At 39.0% G+C, this 13858-nt stretch overlaps 1 long non-coding RNA gene across 2 annotated transcripts in view; it reads right to left on the reverse strand.

The window, feature by feature from the left end:
• Positions 1 to 214: 214 nt before the first annotated feature.
• The window catches only part of LOC141419873 (uncharacterized), a 236557-nt gene continuing 222913 nt past the window's right edge, over positions 215 to 13858 (reverse strand). Inside the window, exons 5-7 of one of the 2 annotated variants that reach the window (XR_012444593.1) lie at positions 6163 to 6339; positions 5304 to 5381; positions 215 to 2290 (exon numbers count right to left, since the gene is read on the reverse strand). This is a non-coding gene — a long non-coding RNA (uncharacterized lncRNA). Of the gene's footprint in view, positions 5382 to 6162; positions 6340 to 13858 lie in introns of both variants that reach the window. The other variant, XR_012444592.1, reaches the window with a different exon arrangement.

A 13858-nucleotide genomic window follows, 5' to 3' on the forward strand; every position in this document is an offset into this window, starting at 1 on the left:
AAAATGCTCCCCCATAGAGTTTTGGGGAAGTAGTATGGGAAGGAATGAACATTTGCTGGATAACAGTCTAATCTACAGGGCCTATTTTCCTTTTCTTTTGTCTGTTCCTAGCATTATTATATTAGCGCAGTCAAATAGAAACTTGGTGTTTTATAATTTGTAAGCACAATTTATGGCTCACAATTTACAAAGCTGATTTCATGAATTACAAGGCTTCACTTCCTACCACTTTTCTGACAGTTACAATATTTTTTTCCTTTATTAAACCGTTATGGAGGCAGAGGTTTAAGACTTACACCATGGAGGTATTGTCAATTGGGAATGCATTCAATAGTAAATAATATGAAAATCAACTTACAATTGCCAGAACAAATAGGAATTTATTTTTCTACATGACACGCAGTTCAAAGGCAGGAAACATTATCAAAGACACAGCTCTTTTTCTGTATCTGATCCATGGTTGTTAGTGCATTGATCCGTGATTGTTAGCATATTAGCATTTTGTCTTCATGGGAGTGAGATGGCTAGTGACACGCCACACATCAAGTCTATGCTCAAGGTGAGAAGAAAGGGCAGACGATCATGTAGCTGACACAGTCTTCTCTTGTGTTTAGAAAGCAAAACTTTCCCAGAAAGCTGTTCACTTTGATCTCAATAAAAAATATTTTGAGCTTTGTGGCTTTTGTAGTAAAAGAAGGCAAGGGTGAAGGCTGTTAGAAAGAGATGTTAAGGAACCCTACACTATCTACCACCGGAAGACACACATAGCAACCGTACCAAGTCTCCCTTCTAAGTAATCCTTACCAGGGATATCCACTTGGAACAAGTATAAAATATACACCTCGTGTGTACATGCTGACTACAGGATAGCTCTGTCCCTGTGTCTCTGTTCCACTAAGAAACATGTTCATCCGTGTTTGGCATCAGATCACATAGAAATTGATCCTGAGTTTTCTGGATTGATTTATACTTTTTGATATTCTCAAGTAATGCTATAATGTTTGATGAGTTGACCAGTACCAGGAAAGGCCATTATTTTAAGATTAAGTCCTTGGACAAGTGACTTAACTATTCTGGGCTTCAGTTTCAATACCTAAAAATGAAATAACTTTAAAAAAAAAAGTACTACCATGCTCGGCATGGTAGTAACACCTGTAATACTAGCCCTTGGGAGGCTGAGGCAGAATTGTGAGTTTAAGTCCAGCTGGGTACATAGCGAGTTTGAGACCAGTAACACTCTGATTAACCAGAGGGATAAAATGCACTTGTTGACAGAGGAATGCACTGAGAAGCCTTATAATCAGTAGCTGGCATCTTTGTCACTCCAACACATTCTGATCAAACAGTTCCTCCTCCTTTGTTTTGCACACAGTGCACAGCACGATAAGGCTGCCAGTAGCATGCCAAGATTCTGCACCCACCATTGCTTTCCTCTGGTTGCTGGATCTTCATTACTATTAAGTATCAGCCTTCTAGAGTTATCTGATGCAAAAAAGGGGAATGATGATTTTTTTTAACATATGAAAGGGAAATGTAGAGGAATACCAAAATATCTTGCCTGAAACATAACCTGTAGGCCAGGCAGAAATTGTTCCCCTTCTTTTCTGCTGCCCCCTTATCCCCAAAGCCCCTCTCAGAGGTACAGCATTGGGAGAAAGCAAGACAGTTCCTGTCTGTGCCACCTCTTGCTAGAGAGAAAAGCATTTACTTTTTTCTTCAAATTCACTAGCTACAATACTGGTAATTTGCTATTTTCCATTCACTGTTCTAATTGGGATTTGTTTCCAACCAACTCAAGTGAAAAGTGAACTAGATCAAGAAACAACTGGACTCATCAATTGCACTTGACATTAACCCAGATGAACAGACACATGACCTGTCCCAAACTTATTGGTAAGTTGAGTGCTCATATTGAATTTCTCTTCCTTTCGCATACTAGAAGTAATAGTAGAGTCTCTCCTTTTATCTACCAAAAGATTAATCCCAATAACTTTTTTGGGGGGGTGAAGAGAAAGTAACCACAAGAACTACTAAAAGGAAGTAGTTTTTCCTTTCTTAATACTTACTGATCACTTTGAGTGTGAGAAGGTTTAACTTTAATATCATTTCTTAAGTCACAGGTATCATGTAAATTTTTCATTCCTCGTTGTGCTTCCACGTTTAGATTAATTTCCATAATCTCAATAAGTCAAAGTGTGGATACCTGTTTTGTTCTCTTGCTCACTGATAGGTATGAAGAAAATAGTGGTGGTTGATGTGGGTAGTGGTGTCTTCTAAGTGTTGTTATCACCTAGATGGGGAAGAGGGCAATTCTGACACTTTAGCCAAGTTTACCCAGTCCCCACTGATTTGCTTAAATCATCATGAATATCGGGGCTTGACCTTGTAGTAACAAGCATTTCCTCATTATTCAGCCAGTTGTTTTCTTGTTTGGTGCTTCTGTGTATGTGCACCAGGTGGCAGAGACTCCTTGATATGTGTGCATTTACATCAATAGGTCTAGTGCACTGAGGATGCCTCTATAGAGGAGATTTACACAAATAAGTCAGAAAAAGTTAACACGGACATTGTGTTCCATTCCACAACAGGAAATGTCAACTCCTCTGTAAAATATGAGGAGATATTGTTTGATATAAACCCTTTCCAGAAGTTAGGGATTTAGCTCAGTAGTAGAACACTTACCTGGTATGTATGAGACTCTGGGTTTAATCTCCAGCACCAAAACAACACAAATAAAAAACAGGACTGTATGTACGGTGTTGGTGGAGGACAGACACATTCCCATGCCCATTTATCCCCAGCACTGCAAAAAGAAATTTTAAAAAATCTTTGCCTGAGAGCAATGGTTTATAGAGGTGAGTCAAGGAGAGTGTTGGGTACATGAAGTGAGAAGGGGAGTGAAGAAAAAGAGGAAAGGGTCAAATACAAGGGACACTGGGGGAAGAGAAGGCTAAAACCCCGTGCTTTCACTCTGCCTGAATGCTCCTGAATCCTAATAAAGCAGAAATAGCCTCAAGGTAAACCAAGTGTTCTCAAAATGTGGTTTCCAAACCAGCAGTGTCAGCATCTCTTGTCTGGGCCCCGCCTCAGACCCACTGAATCAGGACTTGTCACTGCAGGTTTGTGTAAGGAAAAATGAAAATTCTCTTCCACCCTTCAAGAATTCTTACCTGAGACGCCCTATAACAAAAGGCAGATTGACAAGAGAAAAACAAAAAGTTTAGTAACATTCTATGTAAGTGCTAACCCAGAGAAATGGGTAAATGCCTAATATATCTCAAAGAGTTGTCTTAGATTTCTAGCTTAAACAGCATCCTTTGCTGAAACAAAGAAAGAAGAGGGTGGGGGAAAACTTAAGAAAAGCACCTCACAGGGACTGGCAGAGTGGCTCATGTGGTAAAAGTGCCTAACTCACAAGCTTGAGGCCCTGAGTTCAAAAGCGAGTGCCATCAAAAAAAAAGAAAAGAAAGAAAGAAAAAGAACCTTACACAAGGGTGTAAGCTTGGGAGCAAACCTTGCTGAACTGTCACAATTGCCCTCTTTCCCATCTGGGTGATAATGACACAGAAGATACTCCCCACTCCCCGCCCCCAGGCAACCACTATGATTTTCTTCACACCTACCAGTGAGAAAACAAAATAGATAGTCACACTTCAACCTATGAGATTATGAAAGTTATTCTGAACATGAAAGTGAGGTGTAAGATTTGCTTTCTCCACTGATGAGTCTCTAGCAATTGAGAGGGACACACCTTTAAAAATGGAGATTGCCTTTATAGATGTAAATTTCTCTTTCAGAAGTGTAACTTTTCCTGTGTTTGCTGTTTCCCCCAAACAACTATTTTAAAATGATGCTCATGCCGAAGAAGTCTATTTAGAGTAGCTTATTCTGGTATCCAACAGTCATATTTTGAGGCAGAGAACCACCACTGTGTTAAATGTTTCTTGATAATGACCACCTGAATGTGAGTTTCTATTCCAGCATGGGCTTCTCAAGGGCAGTGACCAGGGATCACCAAGGCACCTCCCGTACCCAAGAGCAGGCTAGCATGGAGACACTTAGTACATACTTCTTGGATCAGTAAATTATTCTTACAGCAGGTGCAGTGGTACACATTTGTAGTCCCAGCTACTTTGGAGGCTGAGGAAGGAGGACCCTCTGAGGCCAGGAGTTTGAAGCCAGCCTGGGCACCATAATGAAACACTCTCTTCTGAAAAACAATAAATAAACTGTTCTCCTTTGAGAGCAGGTAAGTCCTTTTCTTGACAGCGAAATTTAATAAGGTAATGTCTTTTTGGAGCAAATAAAGGAAAAGGAAGTGTTAAAAGTGGAGTGCGTGAGAGGAATACCAATTTCAAACTTTGGGTCAAAATTGACCCTTCTTATATAGAAAGAAAGCATGGTCAAGAAAGAATTTTTGCCTTAAAGGTAGACTCCAACTTTTACAGAAATAAATTTAATATTCTCCTTTCTGTTTTTCACTTGGACAATTAAAATCACAACCCTCTCCTCTGTAACCTGTCACGAAGTTATAGGCCAACATTTCAGATTTAATACCCTTGGTGTAGGAGGAATGTTCTTTTCACAGAAATATTAATTTATATGGAGAGCAATGATTCTGCCTGACAATTTCTTGATATAAATATTTCCCTTTAAAACATTTGCTTTAAATAATTTTATTGAAATTATCCTATTGAGTTCAAAAAAATAAAAGAGGCAAATAAAAAAAATATTCTTGGCTGGTTATATTTTAGAGTTTTGGCAGATTGGTAAAATCTTGTAGACCATTGTTAAAGTCACCATCCAGGGCCAAGTTTCTCACTTAGGACAATTGTGCTCCCCAGGGAACATGTGGTAATGTCTGGAGACAGTTTTGATTGTGACAACTGCAGGGGAGGGCTGCTACTAGCATCTTAGTGGGTGAAGGCCAGAAAATGCTGCTAAACACCCTGCAATGCACAGGACAGCCCCTCAATGTCAATGAAAGTACCAAATGTCAGTAGTTCTCCACAGGGCAGGAGAACTAGCCAGAGTTAGGAGGCCCTTCTTCTTGTAGTAGAGGGAACACTTGAGAGTGAAGGGGGGTGTTGCTAGGACAACAGGCATAAACAGTAGAAGTCCCAAGCAAAGTCCCCAGTCTCCTAACCTAAGGGCTATGTGAACCTAGGCAAGCAACAAAAGAGGATGTCTAGAAAATAAGAGGATGGTCAGATTCACTCCCAGGTCCCTTCATGCTCCAGCATTCTAGTTCCAGGGATACAAGCATTTAGCACTTTAAATATGTATCATTCTTTATGTGTTACCTCTGTCAGGCCTTAAGCTCTCCAGAGTAGGCATCTGTCCTTTTCATTTTTCTCTCTTTTACTCTCTTAAGACAAGCCCTATAGAAATAATGCTTGTTAAGCCAGATTTCTGCCAGTAAATGTACAACTTTCCACACCTACAAAACGTTAACATGAACGATTTTAATAACAAATGTATTTTGGTCATAGTTCCCCATGGGCAATGCAGGTAGGGCTTGATTTTTCCTTCTTGATTTATTACTACCATAGCCAGAGAATTTACCATCTAACCTGAGACACTTTGGAGAGCAAAGGAGATGTTATTACTAACTATATCTGGGTAACAGGCATGAACTGGGAGGTTTGAACATCATCAGAATTCAAACTCTCCACTAAAGACATGCGTGTGGCTGGCAGATATTTTATGCCCACACCTTGTACTTTTCAGTCTAATTACATGGTTTCTCTGAAGATAATAGACAGGTGGTTCCTTTCATCCATATTGGATAGTAGTTGAATCTTCCATTATTTTTGCAAAGCCAAAAGCTCTGCTTTCCCCACACTTACTCCAGATTAAATTAGCTGAGCTTTCAAAGCAAATGGAAAAAAAGTCTAGGAGCACAGTTTACATTAATCCCACTGAGTTTCATCCCATTCCACAGTTACCTCTTTGGACAGCAAGTATATTCTTTTGGGAATGCAAAGGTCTTTCATGAATCAGGTGAAGAAAGGGAAAGTCTAACTCTGTCTTCTCCCCCCTTCTCTCAGGCCTGGGAGCTTGTGAGGTAAAAACAGGCTCCTCCCACTTATATGCACTTCCTCACTGATCTATGTGTTTCCCTCTTCCAAAGTGTTCTTGGGAGTGTTGTTTTCCACTTACCTCAAGGCTTTGCATAAAGTGGGTGTGCAATATATGTTCCGCAGAGAACTTCCACTTGTCCCCAGAAACTGATGAAACTCATATTTTGTGGGACTCCCAAATGGATGCACATAGTTCAATGCCTTTTCTCCTGTTAGTTTGTCTATGTCAATTTAATTTGTAGTCCAGCCAAGGAATCTAGAAGGGTGGAAACAAGTCAGTTTTCTGCCCTTACAATCCCATGCTGCGTGTACCCCATAATAAGCTAGGAACTCAAGAATACTGGAGCTGGGGCATCCCTTTTCTCCTCTCTTCTCTTGCCCTTGCTGCCTTGACCAAATTGTTAGTTCCAGCATTCTAGCACTTTGCTGCTTGTCTAAGGCAGAAAATTCCACCTGAAGAAAGTCAATGGGAACCAAAAGGGAGTAAATACTGCACTTCCCACTCAGGATTAGAATGAACGAGAAAGGAGTCTCTAAATTGTAAAATACGATGATCACAATAATAATCATCATTAAAAGTATTTCAGTTTGTTGGCATCAGGTAACTATTTTAGAATGCCATTTTCTGAGCGGAGAACATGAAGCTAGAAAGTTAGAGGGATCTATGCATTGGTCCTAAGTTGCAGGAAGTCTTTTCCTTGGTTCTGGGCCTTTTACGCACAACTTGTCACAATGCATCGTTTTCCTTGTGTCTTCATTTCCCAAGGCAATGTATATTCTGGGGACTGTGCCAAGGATTAAAATGCCACTAAGTCAGGATCCCTTCCATTCACAAGTCATAGTTTTCCAAATTTCATTGCTGTGCCTTTTAAAAGAAGTTTGAAAATCCAGGTAATTGACTCACCCCTTTTAAGTTGACATCTCACGTCTTTACTCATAAATTTGAACAATTATAAATGATAGACTTACCAATGCATTATAAATATAGACATTTAAAAATGAAAGACGGTAGAGCACCTATCTAGCACGCCTTAAGTTCAAACCCCAGCACCGCCAAAAATAAATAAATTAAAATGGAACAGATATATCTCTCACTTAAACATGCCCAATGGCATCTCAACACCATTCTGATACCCACCATCACACATTTAAAAAAAATATTTAGGACGAAATTTCACAGCATAGCTTTATAGAATTTCTTTTCCTCTGCAGTCTCTTATTTCCATTCCACTTCTTCCACAGAATTTTATTCCAATGGGATTTATTTTTATGTTTGAAAGATTTGATGGTGACCCTATAAAACACACACACACACACACACACACACACACACACACACACGTTTTACCATGGTTAGCATATGACCATTCAACTCAACTTTCTTTCTTTTCTTTTTGGTGGTACTGGTGTTTATTTATTTATTTTTTTCATTTTTCTTTTATTATTCATATGTGCATACAAGGCTTGGTTCATTTCTCCCCCCTGCCCCCACCCCCTCCCTTACCACCCACTCCACCCCCTCCCGCTCACGAGGACCTCACGACTTGCCAAGCAATTGCTCTACCATTTGAGCTACTCAACCAGCCCAACTCACCTTTCTTACTGAAGTGTAGATTAGCTATGGCACTGTTGGGTTCAAATCTTAGATCTACTGTATAATAGTTATGCCTTTGAATAAATTATTTAACCCCTGTGAACTTCAGTTTCCTCTTCCATTGTATTGGGAAATTAATATTGCTTATTTTGTAAGGTTGTTGCAAGAACTGAAAGAATTGATACGTAAAAAATGCTCAGCCCAGTGCCTAGCATCTATAGAAACATGTACTAAATGATGTCAAATCATTATGCTACCATGCAAAATACCTCCTCACTCACAACAGAAGAGAGCCATCTTGTACAACATTTTCCTCCATATCTACTGGATCCATGATACTTTTTCTAACCTGCTTTTTTCTTTTTTTAAATTCCTGGAGCCCCCAACACACATCACCAGTTTGCCAGGGATTCTTTTTCCAAAAGTATCTCAAAATTTGATAGATGAGCAAATCACTTTCCTCCTGCCTGTCTGCCTACTGCCAGAACAAAGTGCCAACATTCTGCATGCAAAAATGCTAGAAACTAGAGTTTTCTGACCATTTTAAGGAGCTATGTGGAAATGACAAATTAATGTACACGTGTATTTTCTCACATTTCTTCCTAAATCTTAATGTAGTTTCAAGTTGCTTTCAGATGCTTCATAGCTAATCCTTACTCAAAAGTCACCTCCAACATCATCAATATATTTCGTTTTCTAGTAATCCTATTAGCTTAGCATAAATTTTGTTTCCTTCTTTTTTTCTCCAGTACTGGGGCTTGAACTCAGGGCCTTGCACTTGCTAGGCAGTCACTCTACCACTTGAGCCATGCCCCAAGCTGTTTTTGCTTCAGTTATTTTTCAAGTAGGTCTTTGTGGTTTTTTTGGCTGGGGCCAGCCTCACAGTGTATATCACCACACTGGTTTATTTATTGAGATGGGGGTCTCGCTTTTTGGCTGGGCAGGCCTTGAACCATGATCCTCCTAATCTGTGCTTCCCAAGTAGCTGAGATTATATGCATAAATCACTCCACCTGGCATGGGAACTTTTCAAGTAACCCTTTGCTAGTAACAATAATCACTTTGGTTTCCTTAGGAATGCATTCAAAGGAAAAAGACACCTGATGAAAAGAAAAACAGAGTGGGTAGGATGTGCAACATCTGGAACTCTCATACAAGGCTGGTAGGAATATAAAATGGTGCAGTTACTCTGGAAAAACCTTCTGACAACTCCTTATAATGTTCAAATCCATCTACCCTGAGGCTCAGCAATTCTACTCCTAGACATTTACACAAGAGGAACAAAGTCATCTCTACCTAAAGATTTGTGCAAGAATATTTTTTGCTGTTTTGCATTTTTTTGTTGCTGATGTTTTTTGGGTTTTTTTGGTTTTTGTTTTGGTGGTACTGGGTTTTGAACTCAGGGCCTTCTTAAAAATCTAAACATAGATCTGCCATATAATCTAGCAATACTACTCCTAGGGATATACCCAAAGGAATGTGACTCAGGTTACTACAAAGGCACCTGCACACCCATGTTTATTGCATCACTATTCACAATAGCCAAGCTATGGAAACAGCCACGATGCCTCACCACTGATGAATGGATTGAGAAAATGTGGTATTTATACAGAATGGAATTTCACTCAGCCACAAAGAAGAATGAAATTTTGTCATTCATAAGTAAATGGATGGAACTGGAGACCATTATCTTAAGTGAAGTTAGCCAGGCTCAGAAGTCCAAACCTTGCATGTTCTCTCTCATATGCGGATTATAGACCCAAAACAAATGCAGTAATATTATTGGACATGGGTCACACTAAGGGGAGAATATCCACGGGAGAAATAGGGAAAGGAAAGGAAACCTAAAACCTGAATTGTCATTGATGTGCTCACTGTCAAGGAGCTAATAAAGTAAGCTTAAACTGGCGGAGGCCACTATGGGAAGGGAACCAGGAAGTAGTGAAGAGGTCTGGTAGAGATGAACCAGTGTGGGTTGCAATACACAAGTGCATGGAAGCAACGCTAGAAATCTCTCTGTGTGGCTATATTTATCTCAAACTAGTAAAAACGCTATGTCTTCTTATTATCTCTTATGTTTTCTCTTCAACTAAATCAGAGAAGAGGGCGGAACAGGTTCTTCCCAGAAGCAGGGAGGGGTGTGGGGAGTTGTGGGAGGGAGGTGGCACAAACAATGTATACACATGTGAGAATGAAAAAAAATTTTAAAGAATATTTTTTGTTGTTTTGGGGGGTTTTTTTTGGTGGTACAGGGGTTTGAACTCAGGGCCTCATGCTTGCTAGGCAGGCTCTCTACTATTTGAGCCATTCCACCAGCACTTGTACAAGAATACTTATTCTACCTTGTTCATAATAGCAACAACTCAAATATCCATAAAATGGAAAATGGATAAATGAATTTTGGTATGTGCATACAATGGAATACAGCTAAGCAATAAAATAGGATGAGCCATGATCATACAAGAACATGAATGAATCACAAAACCATTACATTAAGTGAAAGAAGACATAAATGAGTACATACTGCATAATTCCAGCTATATGAAGTTCTAGAATACGTGTTAATAGAAACCAGAACAGTGATTACCTGTGGGAAAAGATATTGATTTTGAAAAGTCAAAAGGAATTTTATGGGGTGATGGAAATGTTCTGTCTTAATTAGGAGGGGAATCACACAGGTGTATCTTTTGTTAAAACTAAATTTTACTTTATTTTTGAAAATATTGAGGAAAATAGAAAACACAGCAGCATCCAAGTTACAGTTGTAAGTGACCTTAAATGTCATTTTACCTGAATAGCCTCCATTTGGATGCCAGAAAATTCCATACAAAGGTCAAAGTGGATGACCACTCAACTGCAACTTACTGTAGGAAAAACACAAAACTACAGCCCTGTCTATTCCATCTCGGGCATCTCCAGTCAAATCATGCTGTTAGCTCATGTTGGGCTTGCAGTAACCCAATCAATCTTGCCTCCACCATTTAGGACTTTTCATGTAAACTCTTGTGAACCCTGAGTGCCCCCATCCAGTTGTGTACCAGTTTTGCACATGGTTAATATTTGCACTAAGCACCAACATTACCTCTGGTGTCTTTAGAATTCCTCCTATATGTGCCATTCAATGGCCCTTGGAGTTGTCATATAAGTACATTATCTCAGACAACTTTAGGAAACTTGGGGAAGAAATTTCCCAGAATCCTTTAGAAGATTAGTCTCATATAAACATGTTCTATGAATACACCAGTGAAAAACTTCATTACAACACAGGAAACCCACATCAGCACAAGAAGATCTTGGTTGCTAAATAACTTGTGTAGGAAGCTTTTTAATTAGGCTGTCATACTTGATAAAATCAGGGTTGGGAACACAGCTCAAATCGTGACTAAAATGGATTTTTTTCCTCTCTTTCAAGCAATATTGTAAAGTTACATCCAGCTTGCTACTGTAGCAATGAAGAAAGAGCAGTGACCTCCTCTTCCCTGCCTGGGCTTGATGGCTCGCAGAAAATCAAACACCTCATCAGGGTGGGATGGGAATGACACTGTGGCCCACAAATAAAAAACTATGAATATTCTCACAGGGAAAAATGCAATTGAATACACTTTTCCCTTCAGAAAAATGAGATATTTAACTCTTATTTTTGGTTTTAACTCTGATTTTTGGGTTTTGTTTTGTTTTCTTTCCAAAGAAAATAGTGCAATAACTTCACTGGAGAAACACAAATGAATACTAAAATCCTATTAATTTCTCACTAATGGCCTTACTGAGTAAAGTACAGAAAGGGGACAAATGGTTTAAAGGAGCATTCAAAAGGTGAGCCACATACAACATGGGAAAGAGTGACATGTTCTCATGTTCCCTATCCAAAAACTACCAATAGCAAACCCACTGATTGAATGCTGTCCATTTACCAGTCACTATGCCAAATACCTTAGAAGGACTCTATTTGTTAAGTGTAATTATTATTATTATTATTATTATTATTATTTCTATTTCACAAGTGAAGGAACTGAATCTTAAGGAGGTTAAATAGAATATATCTAGGAAGCAGTCAGACTGGGATTTGAACCAGACAGTGTAGCGGTTGATCCTGAATGCTTCACTATGGCATTACACTGAGTTTAATCTCCAAGTCCAAACAGCTCTTCATTATGGGAACACCAAAGTCTTTTCGGAAAGTTTGCAAGGAAAAGCACAACTAAAATCTATCAAATCTCACAGGGCAAAAGAAAGTGGTACCTCAAAGAAGTTTTCAGTCTTTACACATGCCTGTGGATACATGACAACTAAAGAAAAGAATCAAGAGAATTGCTGAAAATAGAATAAAAGACCTATAGCACTTTCCTCCCAGCCCTTTTTTATGGGTTTCTGTTGGGTTAGAAAAGCTGTCAAATTGTAGTTAATCTTAAATTCAAAACTGATGCAGACTTTAAAGTTAAATGAACCCAAATTTTAAAAACCACCCACTTGGTGGATTGCTCAGTTCAGCTCTTTGTTCTGTGTCATTGCATTCCCAGTCCGTTTTTCTGATGATCACATCCGCAGCATCCATAAGAATGATGTTGTCTGGACTCATTGTCATTAGCAACTAAGTATTTCAGTTATTTACCTCCAATTTGTTCCTAATTTGCAAGAAGAAGGAGGAAGACTTTAACAGTTTTGTTTTTTCCAATCCTTTTTCAAACTCCTTAATACTTTTCCTTAAAGATTCTGACTTGAAGACCCCAGAGTTTTTCAAGGTATAATATTTTGAACATTAAAAACATGACTTATTTACCTCATTAATAAGTGCTATGGTTTGAATAAATGTCTTCAAAAAGCTCATATTTTAAAGGTTTGGTTCCCAGCCTAAGGCACTAGTGGGAGGTACTGGAACTTTTAAGAGGTGGGCTTAGTAAGAAGTCTTTCAGTGAGATGGGGGCATGCCCTTGAAAGGGATATTAGGACTCTGATCCCTATTCCTTCTCTCTTTGCTTCCCTGTTGCCATGACTTGAGCAGTTTCCTCTGGCACATGCTCCCTCTGTGATATACCGCCTTATCACAGGCCCAAAAGCAAACCATCAACCATCTGAAACTTCTGAGACTGTGAGCCAAAATAAACTTTTCCTTCTTATAAACTGTTTATCTCAGGGATTCTGTCGCAGTGAAAGAAAGCTAACACAAACAGTAAACAGTAAAGCTAACTCAAGGAAGAATTTGAGAAACTAAGTATGTATGTGCACTGGCGAAGGAATGTTTCCTAAATTGATATAAAAGTAGCAAATGTCTTACAGAGCAACAAAAGTGTAACTTTTGGGATTATCTATTTAACTGAACAGAAATTTATTTACTTCTCAGCCAGACCAAAAAAAAGGAGTAAGAAGGATCCCAGTTATATAAGCTCTGAGGCAGAGGCTAGGCCTTCATTAAGAGTGAATCAGTAGCCAGTCAAATGAAGGTACTTTTCTCTCTAGGGTACATAATCCTTGGATGAGCCTGTTTGGAAAAGCTCCTGGTGTCACTGAAAGAATATGCAGTCATCCTTTTGCCTTATTTCCAAGTTTTAGGTAATTTTTCCTAACAAAACTTTCTGTCTGAAGAGTATTTTATTAGCAGTAAGCACAGAATGTCAGTTTCACAATCTTCAGAATCCCTATGAGCAAAAGTATTAGTTCTAGAACTGACTTATATGACTCTAGGCCTTCAGCCTGACCCCTTAAGTAGTCATCGTATTTTAGATAGCGTCAGGCAAATACTCTCTAATCCAGTATCTCCATCATCAAATTTGGAATTCTCAACCCAACCTACTTCCAAGCTCCTTCCCCTAACTTCCCTAGCACTAATTCCAAAACCTGAAGGAAGAAAGAAGAAGGAAGATTGGTGGGCCAAGGTTCTTCCCTTAAGTCAGATCCTTCTTTTAATTCTCCTGAAGATTTCTGACCTATCAAAGAGATTCTTCCCTTTCCCTTTAGGTCTCTTGCTTCATAAACCTCACAGTGGCATCATTTTATCCAGGAAACAGACTTAAATCAAACACAATGATTTTTCAAAGCTGGTTGCTTATGTGAGTCCCTTATAAAAGTGCTTGTCCTCAGACATCCTGAGCTGTTGCTCTGTTGCTCTGCTGTCATTATTTATTATTCATTTCTTATTCAACTTTTTCTTCTACTGCTTTTCTTCCGGAATTCCTACCTTTCTAGA

This window comes from Castor canadensis, chromosome X, assembly GCF_047511655.1.
Source record: "Castor canadensis chromosome X, mCasCan1.hap1v2, whole genome shotgun sequence".
Classification (NCBI taxonomy): Eukaryota; Metazoa; Chordata; class Mammalia; order Rodentia; family Castoridae; genus Castor; species Castor canadensis.